Below are 21320 nucleotides of genomic sequence, written 5' to 3'. Positions count from 1 at the left end.
TCCTAGTCTCCTTAACTCGTTCCAGGAAACGGATGTCAATCTGGGTAGCTAGTGACACCAGGTCATCCAGGGTGGTAGGAATGTCCCGGTCGGCTTGCTCGTCCTTGATTCGTCTGGAAAGACCCTCCCAGAAGGTGGACACCAGGGCCTCGTCGTTCCAGGCGAGCTCAGAGGCGAGGGTACGGAACTGTATGGCATAGTGGCCCACGATGAGACTCCCTTGGCGGAGACGGAGCAGTGAGGAGGCAGTAGACGTCCTACGTCCGGGCTCATCGAAGATCTTTCGGAAGGCAGTGAGGAAAGCCAGAAGATCAGACACCAGGGGATCCCCTCTCTCCCATAGAGGGTTTAGCCATGCCAATGCTTCCCCGGTGAGGTGAGACATGATAAACGCCACCTTGGCCCGGTCGGAGGGAAACTGATGCGCCAAAAGTTCAAAGTGCAGTGTGCACTGGTTCAGAAAACCCCGACATAAAACGGAGTCACCCCCGAAATGAGGAGGTGCAGAGAGCCAGGGTCCAGAGCTGGATGCCATGGCACTGGTAGGCTGAGACGCCGCCTGAGTGGGTGCCGCTCAGCTTGAAGCGGACACAGTGGGGATGGACAGCGAGTCCAGGCGGGAGTTGACATTCCGCAGGTAGGTCAGGATGGTTTCCTGTTGGGATCTCTGACGAGAAACCTCCTGGTACAGGTCAGCAAGCAAAGGAGCCTGGGGGCCACCGGGTTCCATGGCCCGTGCAAACTGTTACGGATCCGGGTGGTGGAACCTCTGTCCTACGGTGCAAGCAAGTAGGGGCCAGAGGGGCGTAACTAAATATCAACTCGGACCGACCAAGGTCACACAGCGGCTCAATCGACTCAGTGAACCAGGGAAGGACCGAGCAGAGGGACCAGGTGCCACTCTGGGACCGACCTTGTATAAGAGCAGGTGACTCCCACAGGTCAGATGGCAGGGACTGACTGGTACAGCAGATGAGCACGGCAGGCAGGCTGACGGGTGATCCAGGTAGACGGACTGGCAGACACCACGGGTAGCTGGCAGGTGACATACAGGAGCCTCCAGGTAGATTGGCTGGTAAGCACGGCAGTTAACAGGCAGGTTACAGGCAAGTTCTCCGGGTAGGCAGATTTAGCCTAGCCCATAGACAGACTGGCGGGGAAGACCGTAGCCAGACCGTCAGGCTGGAGAGTATACTGGCTGGCGGAGACAGGTAGCAGGTAGAGGCTGACTGGCCAGGCCCATAGACAGACTGGCGGACTGGGCAGCAAGCAGACTGTCGGGCTGGACTAGTGTTCAGGCTGGCGGACTGGACTGGTAGTCAGGCTGGTGGACTCGACTGGTAGTCAGGCTGGCGAACTGGTAGGAGGACCTGAGGGCTGAAGCAAAGTTTAGCACACAAAGCAACAACCTTGCACGGGCACCTCCATTTTGGAGGAGGTGCCCTTTAAATGGGAGGTCTTCCGGCCATCAGCTACTCACTGAGGAAGCGGACAGGACGTCCGTGAAATGCGTATGAATGTAGTTAATTAATAAAAAATATTTCCATTAACCCTCTGATCACCAGATCATCTTTTCATACGGAGAAGCGCGGATATCTATACACCTTTCTTCTGCCATATCCACCTGTTAATGTACCGGTTTAAATTTCTTCCAAAAAAGACCATCACCATTTTACCCGGTGATAATTATCACAAGACAAAAAAGCGCTACTCATCACCCACTATACAGTGGCTCATGTATGTAGCACTCTCCGAGAACATTGTCATTCGGCATGCTTTGAGAGGTGGCGAAAAACAAGTCGGGAAATATTTTCTAGACGGGTACGCCTATGTTAACAAACAACACGTAGCATTTGAATTTCATGGGTGTTTTTACCATGGCTGCCCCGTGTGTTATAATGAAATGACACAAATAAGGTAACAAATACTTCCTATGGGCAGTTATATTCTGCATTTTTAGCTAAAAAGCTTTACTTACAGTGCTGCGGGTACACAGTAAGAGTGATGTGGAAGCATGACTGGAATGAAATGGTTGAAAAAGATTCTAACCTTCAAACATTTCTTCTCCAAATGGAATTCCCAACACCTTTAGACCCACGAGATGCTCTTTATGGCGGCCGAACTAACGCCACTAAACTCTATCACCGCTTGGAGGATGGAGAGACGTTGCATTACTACGATTTCACCAGTCTGTATCCCTTTGTAAACAAAACTAAAACATACCCTGTAGGCCACCCAGATATCATCTATGACAATTTCGGCTTCATTAAAAAAATACTTTGGTATTGCTAAAGTCAAGGTCTACCCGCCAATAAATTTGTTTTTCCCTGTGCTGCCTGTAAAACTCAACAAAAAATTAATGTTTCCCCTTTGCTACACATGCGCTGTAAGTTCACAGACCGAGGTTTGCACTCATAGTGATGAAGAACGCGCCCTGACCGGTACATGGTGCACTATAGAACTTGAGATGGCTGTAGAAAAGGGGTACAGGATTGCCCACATCTTTGAAACATGGCATTTTCCGAACACAACTGATGAACTGTATGCCCTCTACATTAAATTACATCATTGTGATAAGCAGTAGGCCTCAGGTTATCCTAGCTGGTGCACTGATGAAGTCAAGAAAAAGCAGTACATTGACGTCTTTCTTGAAAAAGGTGTACAATTGCGGCCTGAAAATATAGGTGTGAATCCGGCTAAGAGAGAGATCTCTAAACTTTTCTTAAATTCTTTATGGGGAAAGTTTGGTCAGCGATTTAATTTATCATGTACCAGCATTGTTAGTGACCCCGATGAGCTTTTTAAGTATGGGTCTCTACCTTACTATGACATTTCAATGTTACATTTCATTGATGATGAAACTGCGACCATTAACTGGAAATATGCAAAAGGCCATCACACCGTCAACAAAAACACAAACATTTTTATAGTGTGTTTTACAACCGCGTATGCCCGGCTAGAGCTCTATTCTCTGCTGGACCGGCTGCAGGAGAGGTGTCTTTATCACGACACAGATTCGGTTATTTTTGTGCAGAGAGAAGGTGAGTGGCAGCCGACTTTAGGCGATTACCTGGGGGAACTGACCAGTGAGATACTCGATGACACTCACATCACAGAGTTTGTATCTGCGGGTCCCAAAACTTACGGATACAAACTCAACACTGGTAAAACAGTCTTAAAAGTTAAGGGCATAACACTAAATGTCGGTAACACTCAATCTATTAATTTTAGCAGTCTGAAAGATTTAATTCTGGACTACCCACGTAATTCTGACACAGAAACACAGAAGCGTATTGTCGTAGAACAGCCGGGCATTGAGAGAAATAAAAAGTACTGGGACATTGAAACAAGACCATTGCGCAAAACACAAGAGTGCGTTTACACAAAGCGGCGCCTATTAGACGATTTCACAACCCTACCATTTGGCTATTAGTTGGGGATTGTGATGGATCCACGGCTACAACTTCCATTCTCCTGTATTCTAGCAGGCCCGTCTAATTCTGGAAAGAGCCATTTTGTAAAACAGCTGTTACATAATATTGAAACTCATTTTTCTCACAAACCCAATAATATTGTTTGGTTTTATTCATGCTGGCAAAAACTATATGATGAAATCTCTCGCTCTTTTCCCCACATCAGATTTGTGGAGGGTCTGCCGCATACATTCGTAGATGATGGTTTATTCCCTCCTGACAAGGTAAATTTGACTATTGTTGATGATCTCATGGAGACTGCTAGCGATAACTGCGAGATAGACAAAGCATTTACCAAGTACGTTCACCACAGAAATCTCAGCATTTTCTACCTGGTACAAAACATATTTTGTCAGGGTAAGAAAAGCCGCACAATAGCTTTAAACACAAAGTACATTGTCCTTTTTAAAAATCCACGAGATAAATTACAAATTTTAACTCTAGCCCGCCAGATGTACCCCGGAAAAACACGTTTTTTCTTAGAAGCTTTTGAGGATGCCACGTGGGAACCTTATGAGTATTTGCTGTTAGACTTGAGAGCTAATACCCCTGAGGATCTTCGCTTAAGGACGGGGTCGTTTCCACCAGTATTGCCTGCTGTCTATGTTCAAACGAAAAATACTTCTAAAAAGTGAATTTTACATGGAATCAGGCATTCTACACTGCGGCCATAGTGTTGTAAAGATGTCTGAGAGACTACGTCGTAACTGGGCTCTTCTAAAATGCTGGTGGAGGCAACACCCGCTGTCAGAAAATCTATTTTGCACAATGCAAGCAGATATTTAATTACAGCCATAGGTGAAATTGCTTTAAACATTTTAAAAGGCCGAATACCCCTGAAAAAGCGACAAAAAAACATATTAAAGAAGTGGTGTAAAGCTATAAGAACCCTGAGTGATAGATCGCAGCCCATAAAGAAAAAGAAACACCTACTCAAGCAGACCGGCGGGTTTAGGTTTTGCAATACCGATAATAACAAGTCTGCTCACATACAAATAATGGAGCATACAGAGAAAATTTATCTCGTTCTCAAACAGGATCTAGTCAAACTAAGAACCCCTAATACAGATAACATACGAGAGAGTGTTATTCGTCGCCTTGATGATGAAATTAATCGCGGTTTTACAACGTCGTGACATACCCGATGATGTGAAAGTTAACATGTATAGTTCCGTGCAACAACGATACTTGGTACATGCGAGGCACAGCTCAAAAGAAGTAACCACTTTAAATCTCGTCAGCACTCCTGAATCTGATCAGCAACAATTGCCAAATACAGGCCCTGATAAAAATCAAGAGGTCACTGAAATTGTAAGCCATGTAAACCAACGATAGAAAAAGAATGCTGAATTTTTACTGAACAGGCTGCTGCAGAATAAAAATGTTACATCCTGGAATGATAAAAGTGAATTTATTTTCAAAGGAACTGTAATACCAGGATCTAACTTGCTGGATTTGGTACGTAGTACAACACAGAGTCATGCCCTGACCAGCAGGAATCTGCCTCGGGGTTGGGATTCATTTATGCAGGCAATGGCCGAGCTAAATATTCCATCTACAGTTGTGGGCAATCCCGCTACTAGACAGCTTTTAGATGGATTAAAAATCTCCATCAGTGAAGGTAGCGATGTATCTACACCCCGGACGCCATCCACACCAACCCGCGCTATTCAATCTTTACACTCTCCATCATTAGGTATCACACAAGGAACTTCGCTGCCTAAAAAAAGGTCTCTACCATTACTACAATCCATGTGGCTCACGATGTAAGTGATGTATTGGATGAATGATCTGACTGAATTGTAACACTCTATATTAATCTGCAAGAAATGTAATGATGTATATTATTATTGTTAAGCAGAAATTTTTATAATATTCTGTAAGGATTTTTATATTATTGAAATGTCTTTGAGATGTATTTATTTTTAGAACAATAAAATCTTTTAATACTTTTACTGTGTCTTTGCTTTTTACATCCGTATAAAACACACACTTTATATACTTGGGGGTAGTTGTAACTTGGCCATATAGATAATATGCCCAAGCAATAAGATCCACACTATCAAATAAACAGTATGGGGATATAAAACTCATATAAAATGATAATTGTAACTTGGCCATATACATAATATGCCCAAGCAATAATAATCAGCCTATCAAATAAGAATAAACTCTTGGGGCTATAAACTCATATAAAATGAGAATCTTCATCAGTGAAATGTGATCAGTGCTTGGTGATTAGCAGTGTTGGTTTTTACAAACGTATAAAATATATGATCTAAGAATCACACTATCAAATTAGAGTAAATAATCTGCTGGAATTATAAAATTCATATAAAATGAGAATTACACTATCTAATAAGAGTAAATAATCTGATAACAACAACAAACTCATAAAATTCTGAACAAGATACAACACAGGGCCTGATAGGGAGGGGGAGGAGGGGCGTGGCACCTGTCAAATTGAGTTTGACGATACACAGGACTGCTACATTACTTATATACAGTACAGACCAAAAGTTTGGACACACCTTCTCATTTAAAGATTTTTCTGTATTTTCATGACTATGAAAATTGTACATTCACACTGAAGGCATCAAAACTATGAATTAACACATGTGGAATTATATACTTAACAAAAAAGTGTGAAACAACTGAAAATATGTCTTATATTCTAGGTTCTTCAAAGGAGCCACCTTTTGCTTTGATGACTGCTTTGCACACTCTTGGCATTCTCTTGATCTGTGGGAAATCGCCACCCTAGAACGCTATCTAGCTCTTGACAGCATTCCAGCTGGATTACTGGCATCTAAACCACTGTCAGGGGATATAGGTGACCCGGATACCCTACTAGAATGGGATAACCTCTTTAAATCATTTTCAAAACAAGCGGTCTCCTTCATCATCAACAAAAGGAAACAGCATATGATGGAAAATAAAGTAAAAATTACGGAACTCTTTAATGACATTAAACCATACAAAAACATTCAGAAATCACTAGCCTCTCTAATAGTATCAGAAATAGGATTAATCAAAAAGAGGAGATTATAGACAAAAAAACAATGCAAATTTGGACGTGACGCTATCCCTCATATTGAAACACAGTACTGCACATGAGTAGGATATGCCTATGACATCATTGATGAAATCTCACCCAGCCCCCAACCGTCAGACACTCTTTTGTCCGAAGAAGGTATCTCCATGTACCCTACCCCAGACAGAAACTGCTCAACTCAGCAGAATGAGTACAGGACTAACACCACCAGCCCACATCCCCCGGCACGAGCCCCACCAGCAGTCAATTCATCCCCGACTCAACCCCAGTCACCATCCAGAACAAATTTGACCCACTTGACACCATCACTGAATCACCCTTTGATACCAGTGAACATCCACACACATCCCAAACCACAAACGTCAGAACGAGATCCCAATCTCAGCACCCACAGATACGGAAGAGGGCTAGTAACTAATTTTTTTCAGGTGGTTCAAAAAATAAAAAAATGCCAGAGAGGCTGTAGAGGAGAGCAATTCGCCAAAAAGAAAAAGCAACCAAAAGAAATGAGTAGGAAGGATGACTCTATATTTAACCTGAGCAAATACGACCTAAAACCAAATGAAATCCACCTACTGAATAAGGGTCTAAAATATGCCCCATCAACGGGTCTCAATAAATTCCAAGATTTAATTAGTGTTAAACAATTCATGAGGAAACTGGCCTTCAAAAAATACTATCAGAAAAAAGAGACCCAACAATTAACACTAAACCCCTCAAACATGTTCACACTAATCTTAAAAACAAATCCAGTTTCCATCTCCTAAATGAATACTCAGCAGCATTCGACAGCTTCAAACAAAACGTAATCAATGACTTACACAAAATCAGTGATAAAAAATTTGCTAATTTTAAAAACAACCTCAACCTTGCTGAACGGAAATCCCTCCAGAGGAACCAAAGAATAATTATACGCCCTGCTGATACAGGAGGGGGAATCATCATTTTTGACAATGAACAGCACCAAGCAGAAGCCTCCAGACTCCTCAGTGATAAACATACATATAAGCTCCTAGCCAATGATCCTACCACCAATTACTCAAACCAAATGAGATTGTTTACTAAAAGGGGACTTGAAGCAGGATATATCAGCAAATCTGAATTTGACCATATCAATATCACCTCTCCAAGACTAGCGGTTTTTTACTACCTTCCCAAAATACACAAATCCCTGACAAATCCTCCGGGGAGACCCATAATCTCTGGCATCCAATGCCTCACCTCCAACCTATCAAAATACATGGATACTCATCTACATGACCTGGTCCCACTGCTGCCAGCCTACATTAAAGATAGCCAACATATCCTGCAAATACTCAAACAAATCACATGGCAGCATAATTATATTCTGGGTACCATTGACATCACATCCCTGTATATGGTAATTCCACATGATAAAGGGGGCCAAGCAGCCATTCACTTTCTACAAAAACAGAAAAAACTCCCAGATGAACAAATCTCCTTCATAAATGAATGCTTAAAATTTATTCTCTCACATAACTATTTCAAATATGAGGAGCACTGCTACGCCCAGTAGTGGGGCACAGCAATGGGGACCAGGTTCGCGCCCAGCTATGCAAACCCGTACGTGGGTAGATGGGAAGAGTCCACCATCTACCCCAATGGGTCTCTGCGTGTGATCCTGGTCCTCTGGTATCACTTTATTGATGACATTGTCTTTATCTGGTCCGGTAACCAAACATCACTAGACATGTTCCTTTACAAAATCAACCAGAATGACTTCTTTATCCAATTTACCTCCACCACCAGCACAGAACAAATGAATTTCTTGGATCTCAATATACACATATCCAACAACCAAATCCACACCCGTACCTACACTAAACCTACAGATTCCAACAGCTACATTTCCCTAGATAGCTGCCACCTCCCAAGCTGGCTTCTTAACATACCGAAAAGCCAATATATGCGTCTACATAGGAACTGCTCACAAATTGATTATTTTGAGGAGGAAGCAGACATCTTTTCTTTTCAAAATGTAAAGATTCAGATAATATGAATACCAATATAACGTAAACTGTAATACAGACAGATAAAGCAGATGAGACAACGGTGTAGCCTGTCGTAGGGATGAGGTCAGAAGAATCATGGATTGTCTACTTAGCTGTTCTCATTAGGTTAGCCTTAACTGAAAAAAAAAGAAGAATAGATACAGTCCATTCGATATTTATAACTAACATAAGGAGGGAACTTCACACTGGGCATGGGGCTCCTTATTAGTGCGACCAAACAGATAAGTCCATCCACAGTATGCTGTGGTAGCATAGTCCAGCTTGGTGGTATTCACATTGTTTTAAAACCAGTAATAACAGAAAGTAGAGAAAAAAAAAAAAGGGGGGAGAGAAGGGAGAGAGGACAATAAAAGGGATGGCGAGAGTAGTGGGTGGTGGGGGGCACTTGGAACTGAAGTTTGTCGATGGATTGGTGTTTTTTCTTTAGAGATGTACTGTCTATGTAGTAGAGATAGACTATCCAGGGGCGCCAGATATTGATGAAGGTCGGTCTAGTGTAGTTCACAGAAGCTACTATTTCGGCTACATGATATAATGAGTGGATTTTCTCCCATAGTTGTGTTTGCGTGGGTAGAATGGAAGATTTCCAATGTGTTGGGATTAGTAATTTCACTGCACTTAGGAAGTGTTGTGCTAGTATTGAGGCCAACCTATGACTCGGCCAGGTCGGGAAGTGTAGTAAGGCCATTTCTGGACTCAATGTAAGGTCTCTTCGCAAGACTTTCTGGATGAGAGACTCCACCTGTCTCCAGTATAGAGTTAGAGTAGAACAAAGCCACCACATACGGAAATAATTCCCAGTGGGTGCTCCGCATCTCCAGCAAGCTGTGGAGTGGCTGATGTTCCACGCATTAACGCGGATGGGCAAGATGTACCATCTCGTTATGATTTTGTGTGAGTTTTCTTGCGCTTTCACACATTGGGTTGGGCCATGTGAGTTTTTGTAAAACAGTATCCCAGGTCTTTTTCCCAGAGCGAGATGTGTGCCCTTTTGAGGCAGATATCTGCAGTTAGCAGGGCTTGATACACAATAGAAAATACTTTCTTAGGTCTCGTGGTTGCTGCACAAAGAGTCTCGAATACGGTTAGGTTTCTAGAGAGGTCTGAAGGTTTTAGGAGTTGGCGTAGTAAGCTCCTAATGGAATTTTGCTGTAGGAAATTCAGTGTTGAGAGGCCAGGTAATTTTTGAATTTCCTTCAAAGAGAGGAGAGCTCTCTCATGGAGAAGTTGGTCAATAGAGTAGTTAGAGAGGCTGTTATTCATGTTTAGTCCAGTATCAGGTGTTGTTATCAAATGTGCTAAGAGGTCTGATAATTTAAGCAGCGGGGAGAGGGTTGGCGACAATATTTGTGACGATTCCTGCCAAATTTTTAAAGTGGCTTTGGTATAGGGGATTGAGTGGGGTTGTTTATGTTCTGAATGAGAGGGTACTAGGAATATAGATCTGATATTTTGCGATGCAAGGGCTTCCTCCACCTCTATCCATTGCTTGTCTGCTGATCGTCTAATTACGTCCACTATTCTAGTAAGTAATGCTGCTCTGTAGTATATCTTAATGTCTGGCGCCCCCATTCCTCCCAGATTTTTAGGAAGAGTCAGAGTGCAGTAGGATATACGTGTTTTTTTGCGATTCCATATATATGTTGAGAATAGAGAGTTTACATTAGAGAGGAAGGTAGAGGGTATTGATATGGGTAACATTTGGAACAGATAGTTGAACTTGGGCAAAATTAGGCTTTTCAGTATATTCTTCCTCCCCATCCACGAGAGGTATTTATCTTTCCAAGTCTTTATAAGAGCTGATGTGGACGCAAGTAGGGGGTGGACATTAAGTTTAAATAAGTCAGCATAGCTTCTGCCCAGTTTCAGTCCTAAGTAAGTAATGTGATGTTTGGGCAAAGCGAAGGGGTATAAGTTTTTTAATTTCCAGAGGGAGGGATTTGGATCTCCAGGGCTTCTGATTTGGAAATATTGATTTTAAAGTTGGATAGGGTGCTATACTTACCCATGAGGTTCATGAGAGCAGGTAGTCCCCTCAACGGGTTCGTCATGAGTACTAAGAGGTCATCCGCAAAGGCTGCTGTGTTAAAGTGGGACTTATTTATTTCAATGCCCTCTATGTCTCGATTATGCTGGATTGCCATTAAGAGAGGCTCCATTGCCATTATGAACAACAATGGGGAAAGCGGGCAGCCCTGTCTAGTTCCATTTTTAATGGAGAATGTGTCAGTTAATGAGTCGTTTATTTTAATATGTGCCGTGGGTTCACAATACATTGCCATTATGAAGGAAACGATTGTGGGAGGTAGTTGAGTTCTATAAAGCGTCTCTTCTAAATAGGTCTAGTTCACCCTGTCAAACGCTTTTTCCGCGTCCGTTCCCAAAAGAACAAGAGGGATTTTGCGGGATTTGGCGTATTGAATAAGATGCAGTACTTTATGTGCATTATCCCTTCCCTCTCTACCCCCCACGAAGCCTGTTTGATTAATTGATATCAAGTTCGGCAGAAATTACGCTAATCTCCGAGCAATCATACTAGGCAGCAATTTCAAGTCTACTTTCAATAGAGAGATAGGCCTGTAGTTGCTGCACAGAGTCGGGTCCTTACCTTCCTTATGTATCAAAGAAATTCTGGCCTCAAGCATCTGATGAGGTAGTGGCTGGCCACCAAGAATGGCATTGCATAGTGTCAAAAGGTGTGGTAGTAGCAGAGAGGAGAAGGTCTTATAATAAAGGGCCATGAACCCGTCAGGACCGGGGGCCTTACCCTTAGGACATCTTGACAGGGTGGACTGAAGCTCCTGGAGCGTAAAAGGTTTGAGTAGGTTTTGTTGGCACTTCTTCGAGAGGGTCGGGAGCCGGAGCCCTTGTAAAAAAAAACCTTACTTCCGACCGTCTCTGGAGGATATCACGCTCTGTATCTTCTGAAAGTAAGTTGTAGAGTTGCGAGTAATATTCAAGAAACACTTTTTCGATATGTGATGGGTTTTTGAAGTCACTCCATTGTTATTTTTAATCGAATAGATTTGGGTACGAGTTTGTCGTTTGCGTAAGAAAGCGAGTAGAAATTTAGAGGCCTTATCCACATGTGCATATATTTTGTGTTTCCACGTTGTGTAGTGTTTTGCAGAGTTTGAATTTAGGAGATCTTTGAGCTGTTGTCTTTTAATTGTAAGGGAATCAAAGGTTGCTTGGTCTAGTGTTTTTTTGTATTGAAGCTCCAATTCCGCTATCTCATCATATAGTGTTTGGGTTTCTGTATGTCTCCTTCTATTATGAAAGGACGAGACAGAAATCAGTTCCCCCCTGATCACAGACTTGTGAACTTCCCACAGAGATTATATGGACATTCCCTCTGTTTGGTTTTGGGAAAAATATTGTTGTAACTTCTCAAGGAGTCGCTTTTTAATGTCAGGGAGGGCCAAGATAGATTAATTTATTTGCCAAGATTGGCAGAGTGGGCGCTGTCTGGAAGTGGAGATCGTCGTTAGAACTATTGAGTGGTCCGAGTATATGTTAGGTATTATGGTAGATGCTATCAAGTCGGGAACGCTCTCCTTGACACGAACACATAGTCTAATCGATTATAAGATTTGTGCGGAATGGAATAGTAGGTATAGTCCCGCATGGAGGGATTCATGAACCTCCAAGATTCAACAAGCTGCATGGATCTCACACAGGTTTGGATCCTCGACAGATCTCTATGTGAGACAGCACTTTTTTGTTTGGTGGTGTCCAGAACAGACTCCATTGCTAGATTAAGATCACCCTCTATCAAGACTAGACCCTCTCCAAACCTCTCTATTTTTTTCAGTAGCAGTCAGCCACTTCAGTAGTTTTTTGTTTGGAGCGTAGAGGCTACCAAGTGTCATCAAGGAGCCATTAAGTAAGCCCTTGATCAGTATATATCTATCCAGTGGGTCTACAAGGGTCTCATGGGGCTGAAATTGAATATTTCTCCTGATAGCAATTGATACACCTCTTGAGCCCGTTTGGGTGGTAGTGGAGTGATACCACTTGTCATAGATCGATCTGTCAAAATTGGGGATTTTATTTGATTTAAAATGAGTCTCCTATATGAAGAGGATGTCTGCCCCTCGTTTTTTAAGAGCATGCAGTGTTGGGTGTCTGGTGCGAGGTGAATTAAGGCCATGTGCATTTAATGAAGATATCATGAGTACCTTATTAATTAACATTTCCGGATGTAAGAGATTGCATCGGTACTGGTATTTGGCAGTAGATGCCAGCTTGGGGTTATGGAGCTTCTGTAAACAAAGGGAATCCATATAAGATTGGGGGATTAATGGTGAGCAAGCAAAAATGACTCATGTAAAGTAAGTTCAGGTGGTGTCGTCTTGTCCTTTGGAAGAAGGGGATTTGGCTGCCTTCTGTTTGAAGCGCTGTGATCTCGGTGCCAGTGCTTGCTGCCATGGCGGTGGACTCGGAAGCGAATGCAGTAGCGTTGCTGAGTGAAAAGTTTCAAGGTCCGGGTATGAGTCCAAAACAATGTCAAGGGAGGTGCAGGCCACTTTAATATCTGCAGAGGTCCTGGCTACGATTTTTTTTAGCCCTAGTGGTGATATGTATGCCAAAGGGATAAAGCCAGCGGAATTTATGTCCCTTTTTAAGGACTGCATCTGTAAAAGGTTTCAGCAACCGTCTTTTTCTCAAAGTTATAGCTGAGAGGTCTTGGAAGAGCAATATTTTCGTGCCCTCATATATGATTTCCTGCTGCTCCCTGGCTTTGCGTAGGCTCAAGTCCTTCATTCGGTAGTCAAGGAAACGGCACAGCACATCACGGGGGGACTCTCCTTGCGCTGGTTTAGGGTAAAGTGTCCTGTGCACTCGAACAAACTCAATATCATGAGGGTCGTCTTCTCTTAGTAGAGCTGCATATATCTCCAGTGCCGCCTTGCCTAAAGCTTCAAATGCCACTGTTTCAGGGAGGCCCTTAATTCGGATGTTATTGCGGCGCTCTCTGTTCTTGTGGTCTTCGAGGGTGGCGTGGATCATATGGAGCTATTGCTCATGGGAGTTTAGGCAGTCTAATAGAGAGTTAGATTGTTGCATCATTGGCGTCTGAGTATTTTCTAATGATTCGATCCTGTGTCCCTGGAGGTTAAGATCTTGCTTGATTTCAGCCAGTTCTCTCCCTATGGGATCGAGGGCTTTAGCAAGGATATGTTTAATAAAGGACCTGGTAACAGTAGAATCTATTGCCGTGGCGCCAGTGTCGGATTCGCTCTCCATATCTGAGTCTGAGTCCTCTATGTATGGTAGGCCAGTTTGTTTGGTAGATTTTGGGGTCTCTGATGGATCACATTTCTTCCTTAGGAATTGGTCTACATCGGCCTGGGTAACAGACAGAGGTTTTGGGGGCACTTTTTGGGGCCTTATTAGTTGCTTTTCCCATGTTATATGTGGACTCCTGACAAATGAATCTATGATATACGACTTAGTCGCTCCCCCTGCTGGCAATGCGGTAGTTTAGCATGCCATGAATAGGAAAGAGGGTGAAGGGGTTAATCTGAGAAAAGGAGGAGGAGATCCTACTGATACTTTAGATGTTGTGCACCAGGCTAAATGGAGTTAATTGTAACCTGTCTCTAATACAGGTAGCTCTGAGGGCTGATGGTAGTACAGTCAATGTGTCCCTGGTTATCAAGTGCAGAGACTCCCTGCGGGTTATAGTCCATTTATGTCAATTGCCACCCGCTTATGCAAGCACCAGTATGCACTTTACAGAACTCAATTTGGGGTTCTGAATGTCCTGCCCCAGCGACCAGCACTGTATCGCTGCCTTGTGGCTCCTATTCTGTCAGACATCGCTGTTATTAGGGTCGGGACGTCAGTGAGGAGGCCCGGCTCTTCTGGCTTAAATGGCGGCGGGTACTGGAAGTAAGCGCTCTTCTCCTACTATCCCGTGCTCCGGTAGTCCTCGCTACTCGGCGGGTGGACTTTCGGGTCTCGCTTGCGCCAGCTTCCGTCGGGATAGATCTCCAATGCAAAACAGGGTACGGGTCTCGCTAAGAGCGGAGGCGCAAGCCGGCCTCCCGCTCTGCCCGTCACTATGGCGAACACATTACCGCAGCTATAGCAGGGCCTCAGTGTGGCCGCCGACGGGATTAAGCAGGATCCCGGTGAGCGGCGACCGTGGCAGGGAGGCGGGTGTCGGTCACAACAGGAGAGAGTCCGCAGCAGAAGGACAGGCAGGCAGCATATCAGGCCCAAAATGGCAGAGGCTGGGGGCGCGTGAAGAACCCACCTGCAGAGTGCCAATGAGGGTGCAGTGGGCTTTCTTGTTGGAGTCTACTGGTTCTCTGGTGCTGTGCACAGTTGTTGGTGGAGGATCTATAGCAGATTGTTGGTGCTCCAAGTGTGGATGGCTTGGATGCTGCTGCTTTCACCAGGAGCTGTGTTTCATGTAGCCTCCTAGGTAAGCGGCCATCTTGGATCCCTGAACTTGACTCAGGGAGCAGACATCTTAACCAAAAAATTTTTAAACAAAGGCTATGACCACCAATTTCTCACAAAAACTAGGGACCATGTGAAAACAATGACACACGAAAATACTTCAAAAAAATTTCAACACAGGTACCCAAACATCTCAAAGTGAGATCAGCATACCAGTTATTACACCATATAATGCCAATACTAATCTATTTAGGAAAATTATTAAGAAACACTGGAGTTTTCTGGAAGGTGACAAGATCATCGGTGAAAAACTTCCAGATAACCCCCGCTTTATATATAAGAAAGCCTGTAATTTGGGCAACTTGATTGCTCCAACAGTCCAGAACCTTGCCCCCCAAAAAAGCGGCACCCTTTCCTATATGAAAGATATTTCTGTTTTTTACCCGTGTGGAAAGTGCAATGTATGTAAGAAAACATGTATGAAAAACAAAAAACCATAAAAAGAGAAGACATCATACATAAAATATCGGATTTTATTACATGCACAACTAAGGTGATAATTTATTGTATTGCCTGCCCCTGCAACAAGATGTACATAGGCAGAACAAAACGCCCCATGCACACTCGAATCAACGAACATCTGCGTAACATTTCTAATTAATTTGATGAACAACCCTTATCAAAACACGTCGCTGAAAACATGGGGGTTCTATACTGGACATCCAGATTACAGGTATTCAAAAAGTACCTAAACAATGGTGAAAGGGCGACTATCTGAAGCAAATGTCGAGAGTGGAAAGTAAATGGATTTTTATTTTTGACACCCTTAAACCTAAGGGTTTAAATTCCGAAATAGAGCAATATGCCTTTAACAATAGTGTTGAGACATACCTTCCGATATCGGGAAATATCGGATCGGATTGGATCGGACCGATACCCAAAAAGTATCGGATATCGCCGATTGCGATACCGGAAACCAATGCAAGTCAATGGGACACAAATATCGGAATAAAAATAAACCCTTTCTTTCCTTGTAGGTTAATTCTACATGAAGGAAAACAACTAAGAATGATGTAGAATGTATTACGCGAAAAGCCGGAAATTCAGCAGCGGCATACACCGGTACCCGACAATTTAGAACAGAAAGAATAGAACATCACACATAGATTAGATAGATAGAAACATATCAATCACATATACATGAAGTACAGTGACAGTGTTCCTTACTGTACTTGTCATTTAGTGTAAAGGATTTATTTAAAAGATTAATAGTGTTTTCATGCACCGTCTCTTTAAAAAAGCCAGCCGGCAATTCAGCAGCGGTACCCGACAATTTAGAATAGAAAGAATAGAGAATCACACATAGATTAGATAGATAGAAACATGTCAGTCACATATATATGAAGTACAGTGATAGTGTTGATTACTATACTTGTCATTTAGTGTTAAAATAAAGGATTTATTAAAAAAAAAATTGGAGTGGGGTTCCCCGTAATTTTAGGCTCTAGTGGAGGTTAAGCAGACAGCTGGGGCAGATGTTTGAAGCCTGGGAAGGGGGTAATACCCACAGAGCTTCCCAGGCTACTAATATCAGCCCCCAGGTGAATACCTAGCCTTTACTAGCTATTAAAATGGGGGACCCCCCAAAAAATGACATGGGGTCCCCCCTATTTTAATAGCTAGCAAAGGCTAGGCAGACAGCTGGGGGCTGATATTAATAGCCCAGGAAGGGTGCCATGAATATTGGCCCCCTCCCAGGCTAGAAACACCAGCCGTCAGCCGCCCCAGAAATGGCGCATCCATAGGATGCGCCAATTCTGGCACTTAGCCTCGCTCTTCCCACTGCCCTGTAGCGGTGGCAGTGGGGTAATAGGGCTGAGGTTGATGTCAGCTTATAATGCCAGCTGACATCAAGCCCAGGTTAGTAATGGAGTGGCGTCTATAAGACACCCCCATTACTAACCCCATAGTCAAAGTTAAAAAAAAACACAAACACCCAGAATAAAGTCCTTTAATTGAAATAAAGACACAATTCTTTAATGTTCTAAATTAAACCATACTTACCATCACGCCCATTCCACCTGAAGCCAACGATCTCCTGCAATAAAAGTAAAATAATAAAGCAACATCATCCTTACCTTTCCATGGTTCCCACGACGGCTCCAGCTCTGCTACATTCACATGACAGGCTGGATCGCAGCAGAACGCTGCCATCCAGCTTGCCATGCCGCACACACTGAGAAGCGCAGGCATGCTTGCGGTCCTCAGTGTCTGGCTGTGACGGCATAAAGATGAGCCGAGGTCATGTCCAATGAACTCAGCTTACCTCATGCACGTCACTGACAGCGTGGGAAAATTCTCCTGCACTCAGCGCTTCAGCGTGAGAATTTTCCCACGCTGTCAGTGACGTGCATGAGGTGAGTTCATGTCCAATGAACTCAGCTCACCTCATGCACGTCACTGACAGTGTGGGAGAATTCTCGTGCTGAAGCGCTGAGTGCAGGAGAATTTTCCCACGCTGTCAGTGACGTGCATGAGGTGAGCTGAGTTCATTGGACATGAACTCGGCTCATCTGGATGCCGTCACAGCCAGACACTGAGGAGCGCAAGCATGCCTGCGCTTCTCAGTGTCTGCGGCATGGCAAGCTGGATGGCAGCTTTCGGCTGCGATTCAGCCTGTCATGTCAATGTAGCAGAGCTGAAGCTGTCATGGGAACCATGGAAAGGTAAGGATGAGGTTGCTTTATTATTTTACTTTTATTGCAGGAGATCGTTGGCTTCAGCTGGAATGGGCGTGATGGTAAATATGGTTTAATTTAGAATATTAAAGAATTGTGTGTTTATTTCAATTAAAGGACTTTATTCTGGGTGTTTGTGTTTTTTTTTAAACTTTGCCTATGGGGTTAGTAATGGGGGTGTCTTATAGACACCTCTCCATTACTAACCTGGGCTTGATGTCAGCTGGCATTATAAGCTGACATCAACCCCAGCCCTATTACCCCACTGCCACTACAGGGCAGTGGGAAGAGCGAGGCTAAGTGCCAGAATTGGCACATCCTATGGATGCGCCATTTCTGGGACGGCTGACGGCTGGTGTTTCTAGCCTGGGAGGGGGCCAATATTCATGGCACCCTTCCTGGGCTATTAATATCAGCCCCCAGCTGTCTGCCTAGCCTTTGCTAGCTATTAAAATAGGGGGACCCCACGTCATTTTTTGGAGGGATCCCCCATTTTAATAGCTAGTAAAGGCTAGGTATTCAGCTGGGGGCTGATATTAGTATCCTGGGAAGCTCCGTGGGTATTACCCCCTTCTCAGGCTTCAAACATCTGCCCCAGCCGTCTGCTTAACCTCCGCTAGAGCCTAAAATTACGGGGAACCCATTGCCAATTTTTTTTTAAATAAATCCTTTATTTTAACACTAAATGACAAGTACAGTAACCAACACTGTCACTGTACTTCTTATATATGTGACTGACATATTTCTATCTATCTAATCTATGTGTGATGCTCTATTCTTTCTGTTGTAAATTGTCAGGTACCGGTGCTGAATTGCCGGCCGGCTTTTTTAAAGAGACAGGTGCATGAAAACACTATTATTTTTTTAATAAATCCTTTACACTGACAAGTACAGTAAGCAACACTGTCACTGTACTTCATATATATGTGGCTGACATGTTTCTATCTATCTAATCTATGTGTGATTCTCTATTCTTTCTATTCTAAATTGTCGGGTACCGCTGCTGAATTGCCGGCCAGCTTTTTTTAAGAGACGGTGCATGAAAACACTATTATTTTTTTAAATAAATCCTTTAACACTAAATGACAAGTACAATAAGCTGAGCGCTACCATCCAGCTTGTCATCCTTCAGAGACACTGCAGAGCGCAGGCATTATAGGAACTTCTGATTCCGGTATTCGATATTCTAAAAAAATCGGAACTCAGTATCGGAACTCCGATACCGCGAATATCGGTCGATACCCGATATTTCAGTATCGGAATGCTCAACACTATTTAACAATGACTGATTACCCCTGATTGAGCACCTGTCAAGGATAAAGAGAAAGAAGAAAAAAAAAAGGCAAAACCATATAAAAAAGGACCCTATACAGCCTTGGAACCAACTCTGAGGAAGGAATCCGTAGAATTCCGAAATGCGTCAGTTCCTGACCCTCCTGGGCTCCCGTACTGGTACCAGACACGTGACGTCACAAAGGTCCTTAACATCTGCCATGTGTACAGCGCAGGTCCTTGCGCACCACAGAACACAGGCGCCTGGAAAAGCGGCACGGAGCAGCGGTTTCTGGCTGGGACCCTGCTCCTCCCTTCTCCCCACCAAGAACTTACCTCTGCCACAGGAGTAATCTCTCCTCTCTCCAGACCACGACGATCTGCAGACCTTGACCGCCTGACCACCACATTGGTGAAGTGCATATCCTGGACTAAGCACAGCTGTGCTTTTGTATGCACCAATGAGCTTTTCTACTCAGCATACCTTATACCTTACCCAGAGATAAACGGTTTTTTAACCTTGGGCGAACCCCTATACCATTTTTATAGGATTAACCCTGCGATGCCCTCTAGGCACATACTAACATTGGTTTTCTCATTATATATAAATATATATATATTTTTTGGGGGGGCGAACTCCTATACTATTATCTGTAGGATTAACCCCTGAATGCCCTTCAGGCACATACTAACATTTACCTTTTATCATCTGTTCTTTCCAAGGAGCTCTATTTTACAATGGTTGATTACCGCTAACCACAACAAGTACCATCTTTTAAAAAAATTAAAAAATAGGTACCATCCATACAACAGGTATTACCCATATTCAGCACACAAAATCCTAGCCTGAAGGGACATCTCCCCAGGTAACTACTTTGGTATATCTCAAGCGTCATATATTTACCAGCTACCACAATACAGGTACCGTTACCCCAAAATCTAAACTCCCCCCCCCGCCTCATTTTTTATTTTACCGCAATAATTACTGTATAAAACTCTGTAGAGATTGTCTTCAGTCAATTACCTCTATTCAACTGGTACGTGTCCTTTACCAGGCACGCCCTCCTCTCTATATCTCCCTGCACCCTGAGGAGGACCATAACCACAGAGGTATATCACCTATCCTCCAAGTCTGGTATATTCCTAATTCATCATTTAACCAGAGACCCTAAAAAAGCTAATCCAACTATCCACAGCTCCAGGGGAACTCCAACACTAAACTGGACCAAAAACTATCCTTCTACCACCAATTCAGGTAAATATACTCGCCATAAATTCGATAAATAAGAACCTAAATCCTAAACATCTACTTTGATTTTTAGAACAGAAGAGAATGCCAGAAGTGTGCAAAGCAGTCATCAAAAGGTGGCTACTTTGAAGAACCTAGAATATAAGACATATTTTCAGTTGTTTCACACTTTTTTCTTAAGTATATGATTCCACATGTGTTAATTGATAGTTTTGATGCCTTCAGTGTGAATGTACAATTTTCAAAGTCAGGAAATACAGAAAAATCTTTAAATGAGTGGGTGTGTCCAAACTTTTGGTCTGTACTGTATGTATTGCGTAAAGGAGAATAATACGATAATAATATTAATAATCCTTTACGTATGGATGTAGTATCCTCCATACATCGACCACCTGCAAAGACCAGAGCACATTTAGCAAAGCTTTTGGATGGTTTTGATTTGTGACTCCAGCCCAGGGACGCGTCTAAAGAAGGATCCAAGACAATATTAAAGTCTCCTCCAATGATGATAAGGTCCTCCGCAAAATGTTTTCATTTGTTTAAGTATTGACGGCATGTCTCACAATTAGGGAGATAGCAGTTTGCCAAAGTCAATATTTTGGAATAGATCGAGATCTTAACAAACACATACCTCCTCTCCGTGTCAGACAGTGTGTCTACAATAGTATGCAGCAGTGATCTGTGGCGGCCTATACTCAGCACCTTAGACTTCAAAACTGCATTTGTACTGTGATGCCAAGATGAATAATATCTGTTAGTAATCTGAGGAATATGATCGCCTCTAAAGTGGTTCTCCCGAAGAAAGATAAAATGTATGTGTTGTTCATGCATATGATAAAACACTTGAACTCTTTTCTCTGGAACATTAAAGAAGTTGTACACTACTTTGACAATGATGCCCTATCCATAGGATAGGGTATCAATGTATGATCGGCCGGGGTCCCGCATGTAACACCCCCGCCGATCATCTGTCATCGGTGCCGGTGGCGGCTGCCGCCCGCCGGAAGTCCTTACCTGTGCTGCTTGGCCGTTCATCTGTAGTGTCCGCCACAGGGTACTGCACATCTGCCTTCCATTTAATTGAAC

At 43.3% G+C, this 21320-nt stretch overlaps 1 protein-coding gene and 1 pseudogene across 1 annotated transcript in view; one reads left to right on the top strand and one right to left on the bottom strand.

Annotated features, from left to right (window-relative positions):
* The window catches only part of LOC141182572 (uncharacterized), a 449915-nt pseudogene that overhangs the window by 333571 nt on the left and 95024 nt on the right, over nucleotides 1-21320 (top strand).
* LOC141182573 (uncharacterized) overlaps nucleotides 1-21320 on the bottom strand; it is a 258948-nt gene that overhangs the window by 195019 nt on the left and 42609 nt on the right. The window lies entirely within an intron of this gene.

This window comes from Phyllobates terribilis, unplaced genomic scaffold (assembly GCF_046119375.1).
Source record: "Phyllobates terribilis strain yellow unplaced genomic scaffold, ASM4611937v1 Scaffold_35__1_contigs__length_13245226, whole genome shotgun sequence".
Lineage (NCBI taxonomy): Eukaryota > Metazoa > Chordata > Amphibia > Anura > Dendrobatidae > Phyllobates > Phyllobates terribilis.
Note: the sequence above shows the minus strand (reverse complement) of the source record. Positions and strands in the feature narration are given on the sequence as shown.